The following is a 16,628-nucleotide window of genomic DNA, read 5'->3' as shown; positions in this document are numbered from 1 at the left end:
ACGCAATTGCTTCGACAGCGAAATTGCCTACAGGCGGCAGTACAGCAAATCGGTTACGGGAATGTCTGTGCAAGGTTTTGAGTGTAATTTCCTCTCCCTCTCACACACACTCACGCACAGAGAATACTTTTTTAGAAATGTGCCAAAACACGTTTTGGCAGGAACCTCCTGAAAATAAGTCTTGAGACTCAGTCAATCTTGCAACCTGCAGATATGCAGTCATCAGTCTCCCGCTCAAATGATTCACGGCCCTGAGGTGAGTGGTGGAAATTCCACATTCCTATTGCCGGGTCTACGCCCTCATTCCAATTGGGCAACCAATTGGAATTAATTAAATCCTTTCTTTGTTTAGATTGTCATTATTATTATCGCGTTAAAAAAAATCCCCACGACATCACCACCCTGTTACTATTACCAAACAATGATTACGTATATAGTCGTTGGTAATAATTATTCAACCAAAAAGTAAAAATCATTATTTATGGGCGTCAATTGTTTAAAAGTGGGGGAGGGGAGACAAAAAACACAATGCCCCCACCCCCTGGCGCGACCCACGTGACCAGCTTGCCCGAGCCCTTATTGGTCGGCGCGCGATGACGCGGACCTTCTTTCCGAGCAGCCCAAGGTGAGTGGTGTCGGTGTGTGCGGCTCGGCTCCTCGTTTGCGCTTCGCAATCCGAAGCCATCGGCCCTGTTGCCGTGGCCAAAAGTTCCGATTTTACTGCGCGATGGAGAGTGGCCCTTGCAGCGGACGCGGTTATTTCATCGCCGTCCGTGCAATGCGTTTTTTTTCGCGGTTCGAGCCGCGTTCTTTGTGTTCGGCTGTTCGCGTTACGGGGACACGTGTTGGAGCGTCTGCGCAGTGAACTTCTTGGTGGTGGTGATGGGGCATATCCATCTTTCGCTGGTATTACGATATCAATGTATCTCTCTTACGTTGCGTAGCAATATCGATATTTAATTTGTTGAGTTTGTGTTTTTGTAAGGGCTCTTGGTTACTAAGTTAAGGTGGTGTGTGAAGGGAACGTCTTACAGTATTCGATTGCTGGCGCATTGCCCATAACCCCACCCTAAAGGATTAGTTAGAAATGTGTGTGATTGTTGGAGATTACTCTTTTCTCGCGTGCGTTTGCCGTGGTGTCCAGTTCCCCCCATCACTGGATCTTGATGAATTAATATTTATCTGATTAGCACATACGTAAGCTAGTGTGTGTAGGGTTTTTTACATTTTTGGGGTACTGCAAAACAGAAAAGCTCAACATTCATGGAAATGTCCCCCCTCTTTGAGATTGGCCCATGGATCTGAGTTGTTTGTCATTGAGGCGGGTGTGGGATGATGATGAATCTTAACATAAATCTTCCTGAGGACTTGTTGCTTCCAAAGCTGACAACAATCGCTCCACTCTGACTGCACCCGCCGTCGTCTTGACCCCTCTGAACTATCTTCTTGGTTCTTTAGGTAAAGTCGCGTAGAAGGAAAATAATAAAATGTGGTGGGGGGGGGGGGACCCTCTTCCCAGCAGTTCCAATGCGCGAGAAACATTTCTGAGTAAGACACAAATTGGGGTTTTTTTTAACCCACGTGTCTGTACAAAGTCGCTCTCGATGCCTCCACATTTTCTGCCACAAATTTGCCAATTTTCGTTGGAATTGGCTTCACCAATTCCTGCGGCTTTACAGTCGCAAGGAATTGTGTGAAGTTAACATTGAAGCCCCCCCCCCCTGTGACACGTTTTATTTCCCTGCAGTTGGGCTATTGTAGATATTTCTTTGGGGATTCTGCTCGACTGAACGCAAGTTTATGCAGTTGGCAGTTCGGTTTGACAAACCCATTTCTTTTTCAGGGAAGTAATCGTAAAATGTTGACCATGCTGTTAATGGCTTTTGTTGTGCATGATTGTCCTGGAGTCTTAACATTCACTTCACAAGTAATACTCCACTTTACAATCGGTGATCTTCCACAAGATTACTGATTGCAGCTGCAATTTCGTTATATGCATTTGAAAAGAAAATCTACCCTTACAGTGAGCAATTTCTCGTTTCTTAAGCGTGGATCTGATTGCGTAACTACTGAACATAAGTGTATAGTTTAAGTGTGTGCGTTTTTTGCCGTTTTCTCACCACCCCTTTAGCCACAAGGCCATAATGGAGAAGCCTTTGACAGAAAACAACCATTGGATGGGTGAGTTTTCGTTTGTAAAACCCTAGACTGTTCATGCCCAGTCCAATTGGTAACATAATATGCCTGTTGCATCTCGTACAGTGTTAAATTGTTGGCGTGCGAGATGTCCCACCGGAGGGAGGGGTAGGAATCTATGCCACGTGGCCTGCCCCTGAGTGAATTTGTAAATATTTGTCGAGCAAAATCAACACCGTAGATAGATTTCATTGACCTATGAAATGAAATTCTGCACACGTTCACCTTCTGGATTTGGTCGTGGTTTTTGGTTTCAAGTATACCGGCAAGGTTATAGTTATAGGGGAAAAAAATTTATAATTTCACCAATGTCAGTTCGACGAAGGTCACGGCTAGATTAGCCGTTCCTTAATTGGTATTTATCAATGCTCCGTGCTCATAGCAGTGCGCAGAACACTGCCATTACTCACCTAAAAGCATGGGAATGTTGAAATGCTACCGAGTTGGCATATGTTATGGGGCAGGGCCGGCAATTGTGTTTACCTAGAGATGCAAACCCGATAGTTCATAGACGGTAACCTTATCGTGATTTGTGTCCCCATGGTTGTTTTAACGAGTGTGCAAATGATGCCATAGCACTTATAAGATCTGCACCTGATCTGATTCACCGTGATAGCTTTTGCTCGTTCTGATGCACACTCATGAGAGACACAGCTTGTCCGCCGCGTCATCATCTCAAGTCGAGCTAACCACGTGTGTGTACACGTCTCTACCCACCGCAGGGGCACGTGGTGAACGTGAAGGGTACCGACGTCCACACTTTGCTGCGGCATCTGTGCTTTGAAGTGGATGCCACGTGGCACGAGGTGTAAGATGGAGAATGTGTATGAAGATAACTGGAGTATGAGGCTGGTTCCGAGCCAGTGCTGTTGTGGCTGTGATGTCGCTCTGCTCACAATTCCTGAGGGGTGGCCTGGGTTGGGAGTCCTGGGTGTCCACGCAAGATGAAAAACAGGTTGTCAAGTGTGGCAACATGGTCGTCTCAGGGCTGCACAAAGATATGAATGTTGTGTCACTTTTTTCATATTTTGTCAGATGCAGCTGTGAGGTGTGTATCAAAAGAACGTGTCCCTGGTGTAAATCTATGAAGGCGACCTCTGGTTCTGACCTTTTTTACCGTTGCCGTGACAGGAATATGGTTTTGGTAATTTTAAAGTGAATTATTAGTGACTGGGTTAGAACGTGAATTTCAAAACCGAGGAGCAAAAGCTTTGGAAATGTATTTGCGCCATGTGGAGAAACACCTGTTGACCTCGTCTGCGGAGGGAAATATCTTGCGAATAATTGCCTTGCTGACAACGCTGTTGGTGTGCTGGTGTGGAAATTTGCAAAAATATTAACTTTCATTGGCACTGCCTTGTAACAGATTTATAGCAGCCTAACTGGATGGAATTGCACTTGAGTTACCAAAAAAGTTCCCTTTGAAGAAAGGCTGATGGATAAATTATCCAAGTTAACTTTTTATCAATGTGTGAACTAAATTGAGGAGTGTAAATTCTGTAAAATGCATATTGAAAGTCCTATAATTTATTTTGCAACTTGTGGAGCATCCCGCAGTTGGTTTGCACTTGCTGTATTTATAATAAACTGTACATGTGAATTGTATTTAACATTTTTCTTGTGAATTTTGTAATAAAAAATAACACTGAAATGAACCGGCGTTGATGGGGATGTTCTGTCTGTGGGCCCTATTGGCACGATGACCGGTGTCTTGTCTAAAAGATTAATACACTCATCATGGGATGCATGTTATGTGACTGATGTGACTATATGCATGGATGTCCAAATAATTTTTCTTCTGAATAGAGAATGGGTTGATGCTTCCAGGAGACTGCTTCGGGATGACTTACCTGCCGAAAGAATTGAGGGCATCTTTATGACAACCACAGGAAGTTGAATTTGGCGCAACGAAATGAGGGAAAGCAGCTGATCGTTTTTGACGGATCTGGCCACGTGTTCTGCCGGCTGTAAATCTATGGTGTACCTTTGGGGCTTAATAGCTCTGCATCTTTGGGATGGAATTAGACCATAGAAGGTAAAGATGCCAACTGCAATTTCTTGCTCACCACGGCTCCGCTGCTGGGCTTCCCACTTGAGGCAATTTGCGGGTGTTGCCTCATCGTGGTGTCCGGACGTCTGAAAATTTCAAACCTAAACTTAATTTACCAGTTATGGCCCACTGAGCTGTGTAGATTTTTGTTTGGAACGACGAAGTCGCTTGTGGAAATTTATAGCAACCAAATACTCAACGAATGTTTCTAAACGGCGGAACCATCTGGGAGGACCCAGAGAAAAATCCACGCAACCACTGGGGTAACGCGAAAACTCCAAATATACAGTGGTTGGGATCGAAACAACCTGTATACTAGGCGAGGTAGTCAACATCACCGTGGCGATTTGGTAATGCCCGCGACATTTTGTATTAACTGGTTGAAACCATTTATACGAATGGATTGAAGCAACTTTGCCCGTTTTAAACTGCTGTAGTCTCGTTCGCAAGTCGAGTTTGCACAATGTTACTTCAACCACAGCCTCTTAGAATTTTACAATCTCCACAAGCTAAGCTCATGTGGTTTGCATGTTTATTGTAGTACACTTACATACCAACTAGTTTTTGATCGTTACTCTGAACAATTGCCTTTCAGTTACCTGGCTTAATTTAACACTGAGTACAATTACTTATTTTCAGTTGCATTCCTATAAAAGCTCGAACTCGGATCAATAATTTGATCCAGCCAATACAATTGTACAAAGATCCAACCTATAATTGCCTGCAGACAATTCACACCGTCAGGACCACGTGGCTTTCGTGAAACCCAACGTCGGCAAATCGTTTTACCCAAGCAGCCTGTATCACCTATTGCGTGAGAATAGCCAAATATCTGGCAACAAAACTGACACCTTTTTTACAAGGAGTCATCTTTGCATAGACCACAATACCTGCAGTCATAATGCAAACAAAAAACAGCTCTGATAATGTGCACTGTCCTTGAAGTTGATTGGTCCACACCCGAGACAGCTTTCCTTAGAGCCTAGTCTCACCCTGGTGTTGGACCAGATGACGCCAAAAGGCGCAAACATGACTCCTCGTAAAAAAAGGTGTCAGTTTTGTTGCCAGATTAAAAGGGTAAAAAAACAATTATCATATTTTTCTACTGGCAAATGAGGTTCCAATGGTGGAATAGCCAAATAGTTCACAGTTAACATTCGTTGTACAGGGTATACCACTGTTGATGCATCCAGCACGCGCTGATTCTCTCCACAGTCGTGTTGCAGGACAGCTGTCACCAACCTTTTTGGCACCAGGGACCGGTTTCGTGGAAGACAATTTTTTTTGGGGTCTTTCCTCCTTTTCAAAGAAGTTCTCCAGCGACGTTTGTTTTTTTTTTACTAATTTTGGCTCTGGGTTAGCAGCTTGTGGGCTCATCAACACTGTGACTGAGACGTGGATGGAAGTGGTGAATAATAAACTAATGGGGGCGGTCCACGCGCGGACTCACCGCTCACCTCCTGCTGCTGCTGTGCGGCCCGGTTCCTCCTAACAGGCTACGGACCGGTCCGTGGGTTGGGGACCCCTATTCATATTCTTAGGTTTTTTCGGTAAAGTCACGTAGGTAAAAAAAATAAAATTAATGAAAGTAAAATAAAAATCACAATTTTTTTTTACTTTTATTAATTTTATACGTGACTTTATCGAAAAAAAACCTAAGAATATGAATCCTTGCAATCACGAAAGCTTCAAATCTAGAATTGGGGACCTGTTGTATGATAATTGTTGCCAGCAGAGGGCAGGCTCGCACAATCAGGTGGCCTTGTAGTAAATACTTCACTTTTACACCACGCGGGGGCGCATCGTCATTACAACGCGGGTCTGAAAACAAACTTTTATTAATGTCGCACAATAAAGTTCGTGGGTAATCTAAATGGACTTTGATCCGAGGTGGCTGCTGGGGTGGATTCGCTGAGTTGCTGTGTTCGAATCCAGACAGTTGGCCGTGATTACATCGTAGTGAGCTGATGTTATCAGCCTGGTCACCAATTACTGCGCGCTAAACCGATCACGTCGAATTTGATTTCGATTTAAAGCTTTCGTGACTGCAGGGATTCATCTTCTTGGTTCTTTCGGTAAAGTCACGTAGAAGGGAAATAATAAAAATAAAACATAATAATATAATTCTCACGACGTTTCGGCCACAACGCAAGCAGCCGTCATTCAGACGCTGTCTTTCTGACGCTGTCTTTCTGACAGACCTGTTCTTCATCTGAGGACGGCTGCTTGTGTTGTGGCCGAAACGTCGTGAGAATTATTATATTATTTTATTATGTTTTATTTTTATTATTTTATTATTTCCATTCTACGTGACTTTACTGAAAGAACCAAGAAGATCGAATTTGATGTTAATATGTTGGTGTTAATGTCATGGCGATCCCATAAAGTTTATGGATACGTGTCAATGATACTAATTTTTTTTCAGAAATACTGAAAAATCGCTTCTGCGACACAGGGTCCACTGCTCTCGAGGTTTCTGAATGGATTCTACATCTCGTGACTCGAAGCCAATCTAGGAAATACGGACGAATGGTTCGACAATATGTTTGAATTCTAGATTTGAAGCTTTCGTGACTGTAAGGATTCATATTCTTAGGTTTTTTTGGTAAAGTCACGTGGGTAAAAAATTATAAAAATAAAATAATAATAAATGATTTATTTTCATTTATTATGTAATTTTTATTATTTTAAAACTAGTATAATTTTAATAAAATTAAAATGATAAATGATTTTTTTCATTTTTTTTACCTACGTGACTTTACCGAAAAGACATAAGAGTAATATGTTTGAAATTTCGTAGGACACGACTTAAGCTGCTGCAGATAGTCGTAAGTGTGCGTTTGTTCAATCACATTCTTTATTGAAGTACTGTACACGTTTTAATACACGCTAGACTTATTTATGTATTGCTTACTCGCCCACACTGGACGTTTGTGAATAAGAGCTTCATAACTTGTTGAAATTCCTCCAGTCGACGGATTCTGGTGTCAAAAACAGGGCAGTGCGTACACGTATCCCCATCGCCTCTTCACGTGCGTACCATTGTGTATCAATAGGCGCTCGCTAACAACACTTGCACCAACAATCCGGCTAAGTGAGGGCTGTAGATATTAAGTTGGCACTGGAAGGGTTAAGTGATGACATTTGCACGACCCTTAAGTTGACCCTTGACCTCTCGGCGCTTGCTCCAGCAGCTGGGAGGAGGGAGGGCTGGAGGAGTTAACGTGTAAATGCGCATCCCGCAGACTCTGAATATTGACACTGGAGGAGGAATCCGATGAGCTATTAAGCTCTTTTCCGCAGATGTCCAGTCGCCCAGAAATTGGTCGCTTAGCGCCACCGCGATTGGAAGGGCCTCTAGGAGAGAGCCCATTCTAGAGGTCATTTGGGCTCATCTCCCATGCTGACCAGACGTCATCCCACCAGAAGAGGCCTGTCAACCCACAGCCTGCGTTGTGTGCCTCGTGATCCTGCGAGGCGGTTCAAGAAGCGTGCATTGTTTCATCTGCCGCGTCGGAAAATCGAACTGGCGATCCACTGGATTGCAACACAGGACACATCGTGCGCTCCTGTGGAGCGTTCTGAGTTCAAATAAACTACTTGTGAAAGCAGAACTCCTTCCTGCATCTTCATCAATGAAATACAAATGTTGAGTCCATCATTCTTTTGGTTTTCTAGACCAATGTAAAGTGGAATTTGTTTAAGCGTGATCAATCTGGACCGGGTTTGCTTCTGGGTTAGGGGCCGTCCATAAATGACGTCACGCGATTTTGGATGATTTTTGACCCCCCCCCCCCCGTTCGTCACACGGCGTCACAAAAATTCAGACCCCCCCCCTCAAATATGACGTCATAAAGCTCTGCCCCCCCCCCCCAAAATAAAACATGTTTCAAATCGCTTTAAACTATTGTCATTGTAGTTCGTATTTAATGTGGCGCTGCACTCTGACGTTGTAGGAGAAAACATTTATTAAAAAGCCTATTTAATTAAGTAGAACGTGTTGTTTATATTTATTCAAAGTTGCGCATTCTGACGTGACGTCACATTTCTCAACCCCCCCCCCCCTTCGTCACACATCGTCACAAATGTCTGACCCCCCCCCCCCGTAGGTGCGTGACGTCATTAATGGACGGCCCCCTTACCAGATCTTATTGACAAAGAGCACTCGATTGCTATGATCGGGCTCCGTTCAACTCAAGACGATTACCGTTTGAGTAAAATGTCGATTGCTATAACATTGGCCCTTAAAGACAAAGGCCGGGGGGGGGGGATGATGGAACTAAGGCAAAGCGAGAGAGTGAGCGAGAGAGTGAGCGAGAGGTGGGGGTTTACATAAAGCAAAGTTATAAAAAAAAATTACGAAATGATGAACGAAGCAAAGTGCCGAATACACCGAGCATCTTCTTGTTTCCACTGAGCGTAAAAAAAGGCAAATTTCGTGCGCGTGTGTGGAGCGGCGAAGGGAGTTCAGCTCTACACGTGGTTTGCAACTCCAGTGCGTCGCTGTAGGGAGCTCGTCCGACACAATCCCGGAGGGGCTGTGGGCAACTGGCCTTAGGGGCGAGGCTCATGCGCCACGCAGCTCATTTCCGAAAGGCTTCTCTTTGCTTTGTGAGCCGGAAAAAATAGAAAAAAAAATCGCCAAGTCAAGTGGCTCCAGTCGCCTTTAATCTCCCCACGACCCCGCGACAAACACCGACGAGGAGTGGGGGAGACACTTCCTTGCCGAGGGAAGTGCCGGATTCTACTAGTAGAAAAAGTAGCAACATATGCAGTAGCTACTACACATGTAGTAGCAGCTACAGATGTAGTAGCTACTACTTCAGATCTCTAGTAGCTGCTACAGATGTAGTAGCAGCTACAGATGTAGTAGCTACTACTTCAGATCTCTAGTAGCTGCTACAGATGTAGTAGTAGCTACAGATGTAGTAGCTGCTACAGATGTAGTAGCAGCTACAGATGTAATAGCTACTACTTCAGATCTCTAGTAGCTGCTACAGATGTAGTAGCTGCTACAGATGTAGTGGCTACTACTTCAGATCTCTAGTAGCTGTTACAGATGTAGTAGCTGCTACATAAGATACGGGCCCCGCACTCTCAAGGGCCCCCGCGCTAAATGCTTTCAATCTATGAATTCCGGTTCAGTGATTCTGCACTTGCTCTATTACTATAGTACTATACTGCCTTCAACTTTTATGAACGACTGGGTGTTTAAGGTTAGCGATTTGTCGTATTATCTGGCTGTATAACAAATGAAAAAATACAATTACTTTACTATGCAAGTTACAAATTTATGTGTTTTAATATTAATGTTTTTTTTTAATTCAAGGCCCCTTTATAACATATGTTACAGGCCCCGCACTAGCTTAATCCGGCACTGACCGAGGGCCGAATGGGACTTTGAAATACGTTTGGCGGGTAACCAAACATTAGCCCACGCACCGAAACGCTCTTCGTTAATAACGCTAGACGTCATTCGGGGCTCATTGTATGTCCAACGTTGTTGAAAATAACCCCGTCTAGCACCAGATTCGTGTGGCCAGGATGCTTGCAGTGACGGGTAGCTGCCGTCTCCTGGACGTTTTGGAGGTGGCAGGATCAGAGCTCGTGAACCCACAGGTCGTATGACACGAAAGTCGCGGGACGGATCTGGCACCAGGGCCAGATTAAGATTGTGTAGGCCCCTGGGCTTCAGGTACTGTGAGGCCCCCAGTAAATATTTTCAAAAGGAAAACTAAGTTAAAGAAAAATAAAATGTATTTTAACAAGACTAACAAATACAATTCAGCATTCACAAATGAAATAACTTTTCACTTAAATCTCTGCAGCCCCTAAAGCCCCCGTGCCTTAATCCGGCCCTGTCGGGCACCCATGGCCGAGGTAGGTTCCTTCTAGATTTGAAGTTTTCGTGACTGCAAGGATCCATACTCTTTGGTTCTTTCGGTAAAGTCACGTAGGTAAAGAAAAAATTATAAATTAAATAAATTAAATCACGACGTTTCGATTGCAACACAAGCAATCATCATCAGGTGTGACAACCACAGCAAGAAAACATTTAACTTCAATAAAAAAAATTGACTTCAGTTAAAAATGTTCTTACTTCAATAAAAAAAAATATTGCTGTGGTTGTCACACCTCATAATGATTGCTTGTGTTGCAATCGAAACGTCGTGATTTAATGTATTGAAAAAAAATTTTCACCTACGTGATTTTACCGAAATAACCAAAGAGGTGGGTTCCCCCAGCCCTTCGGAAACTTCATGATCGGGTTCACACATTTTGGGAACGGTTCCTCTACCAATTCGCGAAGGACACGTGCACGTCCAGTATGCCAGTGACGACGTGCTGTGAGTATCGAGACTTGTAGGAGGGCCTTGCATTATAGACCGCCATTGGATTAAGTAGTAGCCATCCCCGATTTGCTTAACGTAGACAGTCGTTGTGACAAGCGACGAAGACGATGTACAGGGAATGATTGAAGAGCTGAACAAGGAAGACCGCAGAGACGAAAACAAGAGTCGCGCGCACAGTAAGTTCACTAAACTAATCAATTATTGGAGGGACAACGGAATATGCGTGGCTATGTAAATGATTGAAAGCAGATCGGCATCAACATCGTTAAATAACAATGCGAGTGAGATGAAAGCGGGGTGGACAGCTGTTTGATCATGAAACGCAAAATGCCAGTGTGCCTAGGACATGAACGAGGGCGCATCGCCTGCCGTGACATACGGGAGAGGATATATGAACACTGCCAAGGAAAATGGAACAGATGTCGACAAGTCCGCCACCGAGACGAACGGGAGAGAGACGCGCGCTGGGGAAGTAAATCCGGAGCTCAAGGGACGGAAAAGCGGAACGCGAGGATCGCAGAGCAGACACACATTAGAGACCTCGTGCCGAGTCAAGAAGGCCACGTGTGGAATGTGCAGGGCACGTGGACCTCTACTGGTGACGGAACGGCAAGGAAGCAGAGGGAACGCGCCCGAGAGGATGACCATCGAAGAGAGATGGAGCAATTAAGATTATGCTCATTTGCAGAAGTGAGATGCACAGTGGCAAGGCCGTAATTATACTCAAAATGTCCCCCCCAATATATTGCTATAAAAATATAAAAAAGTCATAATAATTGCTATGCTATGTAAATGAAAACAACAATTTGCTAAACATTGGCCACAATATCTGGACTTGTCTTCATATAAATCAATGCATAGATTTCTGTTCATATGATTGTGGTTATGGTTGTACTTTATTAATCCCTAATCTCAAACATTACATACAATGAAGCAAGAAATGGTAAAAAAGTAGAAACAGAGCAATGTAATACAATACACTATTAGACATTATTGTAAAAAAAACAAAGTCCATCCCATGTGTTGGTGAATTTTTCAATATTTTCAGGCAGGAAATTAATTTTCACATTTAGATTTTTTTTTCTGGAGCGAAGGGGGGGGGGGGACTTCCAGACCCCCTAGAAGATCTGGTCCCCCCCAAAGTTGACTCCATGGCTACGGCCTTGCACCGTGGCATCCGCAATGTTGGGTGTTCTCCGTTCGGCAGTGGATAGACAATGGCTCATGTCACGTTGTAATAATGGGTTGACGTGGCAGTCCAGGCCACTAGAGGCCGCTACACTCACGACAAATGTAAAACAAAATCGATTTCTTTCACAAAGTCCGCGGTCATGGCTCCCGGCGCGACGGTGGGGGAGCGGATTATAGGACGCACTCCCCCTCCCCCCATGTTAATGCAAATGTTGTAGGTGCGTCTTATAATCCCGTGCGTGACCAAATATGACCAAACTTTATGAACACGGACACGTGTTTGTTTGAGGTGCGCCTTAATTTCCGGAGCGTTTTACAATCCGGAGAATACGGTCGTGGATTTTATTCTTGTATCTCCTATTGCGTGAGAATAGCCAAATAAATTTCGATTTAAAGCCTTCGTGACTGCAGGGATTCATCTTCACGGTTCTTTCGGTACAGTCAAGTAGAAGGAAAGTAATAAAATAATAAAAATAAAACATAATAATAGAATTCTCACTTTTATTATGTTTTATTTTTATTATTTTATTGCTTCCCTTCTACGTGACTTTACCGAAAGAACCAATAAGATGAATAGCCAAATAGTTGACTCTGTTAACATTCGATGTACAGGGTATGCACTGTTGATCGATGCACCCAGCACTCGCTGATTCTCTCCGCAGTTACTCAACCAGTGGTCAGTCGTCTCCTTCTCACTCATCTTTCGCCAATACTATGGCTACTTTTCGATTTAAAGCTTTCGTGACTGCAGGGATTCATCTTCTTGGTTCTTTCGGTAAAGTCACGTAGAAGGGAAGTAATAAAATAATAAAAATAAAACATAATAAAATACAATTCTCACGACGTTTCAAGGCGCTCTCCTCCTCTAAGCCCTGCTTAAATATACGCTGCCAAGCTTGGTGGTGTTCATTCGGACGCTGTCTTTTCGACAGCCCTGTTCTTCACCTGAGGACGGCTGCTTGCGTTGTGGCCGAAACGTCGTGATAATTGTATTTTATTATGTTTAATTTGTATTATTTTATTATTTCCCTTCTACGTGACTTTACCGAAAGAACCAAGAAGATGAAGACTATGGCTACTGTGTCCAGCAACCATGCTACACAAAACAACCACGAGTTACTCAACAAGCAACGTTTTTTTCGCACATCCCATCAGCCGCACGGACATCTGGGAATGCATCACGTCAGCAGCATTGTTGGCTCAACATCAGCGAAACAAAAATTAACCCGTAAAAACAAAGTTTTTCACTATAAATCCTTTATATGCGTGTTCAATGGGCCACAACCCAGCCCACATTGGTCTTTGAAACAGGCGGCTAGAGTCCTCTCGTCCTCTGGCTTGAGATGGCTGCCACCTATGGGTCAGATGATTGCCTGCCACCATTAAGCAATTGGTAATTAAATATAAAAAAATTACTAAAAAGTGTAAAGTTATGGAAAAAAAATTTCACTAAAATAAATTGTCACGCACAACGAGTCTGTGTGCAAAATGTCAGCTCGATTGGATCACGGGAAGTGGGTTAAAAAACGACCGAAAGATTTGCACGGTCGTAAGCGCGCAAGCAAGAAAGCAAGTGAACTTAATATAAAGGATTTAAAAAGCCACCTCTCTGCTACTTTTTTGGGCGGTGCTCGACTTTGGAACCACGAGTCCGTCGTTCTGCTTCCAAACGTTCTTCCTACACTCTTGCTGAATACTTGAGGAATCCGATTAGCTATAAAGCTCTTTATCACACACGTCCAGTCGGGTGGCCGAACGTCAGGGCACCGGGTAACTGTATTACATTAAGTTTAACACTGGCATTCAAACATTTGAATTGTTTATTATTTCAGTTAATATTGTATATAACGTCATTATTAATATATATTATTGTTCTTCCTGTGGGGTCACCTCAAATCCCTCGTTCACAAAACTCAAAGACGACATCTGCCATCTTAAAAAAAAAATTTCCAAATTAATTTTAAAAGATAATTAATGCCTGCATTAGTGTAAATGGCAATCAGTTTGAACATTTGTTCCAATGAACGAAATCACACAATTCGATTTCTCCAAGTAAATATAATAATCCTACGTGTGCTAACTTTTGGGCAACCCTGCAGAAAGACAAAAAAACGGCATAAATTGAAAAAAAATGATTGATGTTGGTCTTCATATTCGTGTTTACGCTCAGAATAAACACAATGCATGGCGAGGCACATGATGCTTTTTACCGGAGGGAGGAAGTTGTGTGCGCGCGTGTAGTTTGTGAAATAATTGCGCCCCGCCAATGCTTCACTGGGTGGGAGGAGGAGGGGGAGGGGGTAGAAAGCGTGAGTAAGCGAAGCGTAACACAATCACAATTATATTCACCAGCCTCTCGCTTCATCCAGATCAGTCTGGGAACGCCGTTCCGGGAAATATTTGTCCACGTCACATCCATCTCGTCTTGTGTGTGTGAGAGTGTTTTGTATGCTCATGCTGCTGTGGTGGGGTTTTTACGAATATAGACCACGATGTGAATACTGTAGAGGGTTTGATAGATAGGCGGCACCTTGCTAGTGCCTTACGCTGACATAATCCCTACTCTAAGCTAAGCCTCGCAGCGTACCGGAACGTATCGAGTGAGACATTAATCCCTGGCTATATGCATTACCATACTCTGTTTCTTTCGGTAAAGTCACGTAGGTAGAAACTAAATAAAATAAAACAAATCACGACGTTTCGATCGCAACACAAGCAATCCTCATCAGGTGGGACAACCACGGCAAGACATTGCTGAATTCGGCGGGAGAGCTGCCGTGGCAAGAGGTTGATTATGCATCACTGTTTTACCGCGGCATACACATTGGCCAAGAGTTGATCCTAGCACTGCGCCGTAGTGAACTTCGTGAGAGTGGCGATCCTTTCTGTTGACGCGTGGAGCCCCATTAGCGGTGAGTAATGTGGGTAAAGGGGATAAGGTCACTGTGCAAGGGCGAGTCCCTTGCCGGGTGCAGTTGTTCCCAGAAGAGCGATCGGCGCCCTCGTGTTTAAGAAACCAGAGGGCGGCCCGTCCTATGGGCATGATGACGCGACTCCCCACATTGTCAGCCTCCAATAAAACCCGACACCCAGTCACCAGAAACTCCACAGACGACTCTCCACTCACCAGACGCCCTCTCCACTCGCCAGATAATCACACTCGCCACTCAACAGACGCTAAAACAGATGCGCCGTCAACAACTCACCTGACAGAAGACGCTCACCAATAATCACAGCACTCACTGAGATGCCCTGGCTATCACGATTCGTAAAGTCAAAGGTCGTCGCATCGTATGTAAGTTAAATTTCAATACCACAGGTCCCGGGATTGTTACGGTCAGAAGGAGCACGATAACAATCACACGAGTCAACGATGTGACGGACACAAGGACATGGACAAATACCGTTTCTCATTTGGAGGGGGGCAGATATTCCCACCGATATGGTGACGTCACACAGCAGTCACGTGATTTTTCACCAGACACCATTCGCCTGCTACGACGCACCAGAGGATCCGCAGAAACCGCTCGCCAGACATTCGCCAACCATATCGTAGACTCGCCACTCGCAAAAACACCACCCACCCAACAGCACTCGCGAGAAACACGCCACTCAATCACACTCCCCCAATGCTCATCATTATCCATACGCTCACCAGACGTTGTTTCCCAGTGGGTGTCAAAAGATCCCGTGGCGTAATTCGCAAGAGCAGGCCATCGTGTGCGGGCTCCGTGGTCCACACTGACCAAAGTTGAAATATTACCCGCAGATGGAATGTTCACCGCGATCATCACGCACAATGCAAGGCCCTCATTCATGTACAGGGACTCCTCTACTTGCGAAAGAGTTAGGTTCCAAAGGTGCTGTTCGTAAGTCGATTTGTTCATAAGTTCAACTTTACTCCTGTCGATTGAAAACGTGTTTTACGGCATGTACACTACACGCGGGGAATGTCTTAACAAGTTGTATAAATCTCCTGACACACTCATCACTAACTCCCCTATTACTCTTTGGATCTTTCGGTAAAGTCACGTAGAAAGAAAATAAATGAAATAATAGAGTACGACGTTTCGATTGCAACACAAGCAACCGTCATCAGGTAGAACTAAATTTGAGAGAGAGAGACAAAACACAGACACGGAGACACACAGACACACAAGCAGAGAGAGAGAGAGACAACACAGACACACAGAGAGAGACATACAACATAGACACACAGAGACCCAATGCCTCTGTGTCGAGGCCTTAAATAGAGAGAGGGGGGGGCAGAGAGAGAGAGGTGGGTCTGCTGGGGCAGCTGCTGGAGAAGATAAATTAGCATGTCAATGAATTCACCCGAAGCGACCGAGGGAAAGATAACCTTGTAAATTTTAGAGAGAGAAATAGTTTGAGAAAACAAAATTTAGCAAATCTTTTGGAAATGTAATGTAATGCAACACAGAGAGTCGGCTAACACACAGTTAACGCATAGCCTGGTTGATTACGATCTCCACAGATTGCTCAAATTAGAAGTTAAGTGTGAAATTTGACAAACAGAGACACACAGAGCGATGTGGCCTGCAGTCACGAAAGCTTGAAATCAAGTTTAAACCTCCCCTATTACTTGCGTACACACACTCACCTCTACACGCAGCAGCGCATCGTGCCCAGCACAAGTCGCACAGCGCACTGCAACTGGCAATCGGCAACGTTTCGGGCAATGGCAATGAAGAAGGGCCGTGAAAAAAATGTGTTATTGACGAAAGAGTTGAGCTTTTAGATTTAAAGCTTTCGTGACTGCAGGGATTCATCTTCTTGGTTCTTTCGGTAAAGTCACGTAGAAGGGAAATAATAAAATG

At 44.2% G+C, this 16,628-nt stretch overlaps 1 long non-coding RNA gene across 2 annotated transcripts; it reads left to right on the top strand.

The window, feature by feature from the left end:
* The first annotated feature begins 583 nt into the window (after positions 1 to 583).
* Positions 584 to 3,839, top strand: LOC144934689 (uncharacterized). 2 transcript variants are annotated; one of them, XR_013637189.1, is made up of 3 exons: positions 584 to 625; positions 2,132 to 2,181; positions 2,919 to 3,839. It is a non-coding gene; the product is annotated as an uncharacterized LOC144934689 (long non-coding RNA). The 2 variants fall into 2 exon arrangements; XR_013637190.1 differs by lacking the exon at positions 584 to 625 and adding an exon at positions 632 to 906.
* Positions 3,840 to 16,628: the final 12,789 nt, after the last annotated feature.

The sequence above is a fragment of the Lampetra fluviatilis genome, chromosome 11, assembly GCF_964198595.1.
Source record: "Lampetra fluviatilis chromosome 11, kcLamFluv1.1, whole genome shotgun sequence".
Taxonomy (NCBI): Eukaryota; Metazoa; Chordata; class Hyperoartia; order Petromyzontiformes; family Petromyzontidae; genus Lampetra; species Lampetra fluviatilis.
This window is presented reverse-complemented; position numbering and strand designations above follow the sequence as displayed.